The sequence below is a fragment of the Agrilus planipennis genome, unplaced genomic scaffold (genome assembly GCF_000699045.2).
Source record: "Agrilus planipennis isolate EAB-ADULT unplaced genomic scaffold, Apla_2.0 scaffold1904, whole genome shotgun sequence".
In the NCBI taxonomy this organism is placed as follows: domain Eukaryota; kingdom Metazoa; phylum Arthropoda; class Insecta; order Coleoptera; family Buprestidae; genus Agrilus; species Agrilus planipennis.
The window spans coordinates 1-2517 of record NW_020440554.1 but is presented as its reverse complement, the minus strand read 5'-3'; positions in this window follow the sequence as shown (position 1 = coordinate 2517).

The window sequence follows — 2517 nt, the reverse complement described above, 5'->3', positions numbered from 1 at the left end:
AAGGAAATTCGTAAAAGACAACTTCCGCACCATATCCCACAACTAAAACATGTAATGCACCCTTTCATTCCATTTACCTTTTTTCGTGGTGAAGCAGTGGGCGGAGACAGTTTAACCATATCTACCGAATGATGATTAGCAATGTAAAAGACGGGGTCACCGTTTTCGCACCGCCCCCCACCGACAACAAACGGTGTTGTCGCAAAGAATTCCTGTTTACTAGTCGTGGGTCGTGGAGGAGGAACGGGCGGTGATGATAAAACATCATCGGGAGAAAGCAGAAGATTTTGAGTTTCCTGTGATTTGTTACTGTTCGAATGAAAGAGACGTGAGGAAGGTGAAAGTGCACGAGCACCCGAACGCGAAGCAAACGTCCAGTGTTCGGGGCTTGAAATTGGAGAATTGGAGTTTCTGAAGTTCTCCAAACTCCTAACCGGTTTTAACTGCAAAAGCACACCAGTATGTGATGACAACAACACGCACAAATAAAAGCATAACACAATGAAATAAAGTTAGTTAAAAAACGAAAGCATAAATGAACAAGTTATACAAACAAATATTGTAGGATGAAAAATTAAAATAAATAAAGAAAACATTTCTACATACTAATTATAACATAATAAACAAAAATTAACGTATACAATTTACAAAATTTATAAAAATAACTGGTGCGTCCTTAATATATAATATGCAGTTTTATGGGAGAATAAACAAAGTACAACTGCACTGACTCAAATAAAATACTGGAGGAGGACTTTAATTAATATTGTTGGCACGGTATTAGACTGAGTTATAAGCAATCTATCAATCAATTTTACAGGATTCGTTCTGTCAATTAATTACTTCAAATACAGTGTAATAATTTAAATTAATTCACTAAATAAATTACCCACTTTTTACTTAAAAGTTTCGGCGGCTTTTGCCTCCAATATAATTAATTACTTATTTAAAAGGCAAACATCAAATTGAAACTAAAAAATAAATAACTCAACAGTTTCGTTATAAGTATGATTACTATTTTAGAATTACTTTTTAACTGGCTTCGTTGTAATAATGTGATGCCTTGATCTGTCTTCTATGCGTGATGCTTTATTTTTATGTGCAGCATAAAAATTATAATATATTAAAAAATTAGGCAGAAATATCACCGTTAGATAATACTCTATTAAAAATTTTATAAATGTTGTCCGTTTGCAAAACTTCTATCAGTCTTAGAACTGCGATTATGTAATAATTATTATATAAAGCGCAAAAAGTTTACCCATTTCGAAATTAAAGCACAATAATGTCTGAATTACTTTTACAAGAATTAACACAAAAATAATCCCATAGCAATATATGTATGTAGAAAAAATGGAAACGTTTTGCAATTTAGTTTTTTCTTATTTAATAATAATTAATGGATTATATCATTATTTATGTTACGTTGTCGTGATTGCGCACTTTCGGTGGTTAGACTTTAAATACGTTCTGTTGGGAATCATCTTTACTTCACAGCCAACAAAAATGTTCTACAACAATAATGAAGTATCAAAAAAATGAAAAATAAATCATTACAATAGATTCGCAATAATGTGAACAGCATATTAACTACATTCGGCCGCCGTATGCAATGAACAAATTCTAAACATTCGGTTGTAGAAACGAATGTCCATTAACCTTGAAAAATCGATATTTCACCGTTGCTATTACGCCATTGCAGCAAATCCCCGATATATAAGGTGCTTAAGAATAAAACGATACTATGTATTCTTTTTATAGTTGTAGTAGTTTTACTTTAAAGTATGGATCAATGTATTAATATTGTTTGACATTTAACATACAGGTAGGATTAAAAAAAAATAAATAACTTTCTATTATAAAGTAGTTAGAAATTTACTTCCCTTTTTGGAAAAATTAATTAAAAAATGTGGTTTTTTATAGGTTCAAACTATTGAGCGTCTACCGTATTTTAATATTTTCTTTTAACAATACTTACAGATTAATTTCACTTAATTATTAGAATTTTAATTAAGAAGCTCGTATAAATCGAGAGAGAAATTTAGTTTTTATTTAAATGGGTTAATATGAAAATATTTGGCGTAAAAACAGAAATGAGTGCATTTACCTTTAGCATTGATGACGTTTCTTTCAAAGCCATATTAAATGATCGATCCTATTCGAACTTGGTCCATTCGTTTTTACTTTTAACTTTACTCGTACCAACACCGAAGGGATCGAATACATCGCTGCCATCTCCAAATGTGGATTTGAAATTTTTAAAGTTGAGCCCATATTCCTGCAGCAAATCCTGGTCATTTTTAACATCTTGAGAATCATTAGTAGGGACACTTCCGTTCTGTCTGTTATTGTGCACTTTTGGAATTTCGTAAAGATTGTAAAGCGGATTCGCTAGACTTAGAGGTGCCCCATTTTCTGGAGTTGAATTTTTAGACTTCAGGGGATCGAAATCATCTATCTCTGAAGATGTCGAATCAAGACGTATTAGATCTTCAGACTTCTCTTTCTGCGAAAATA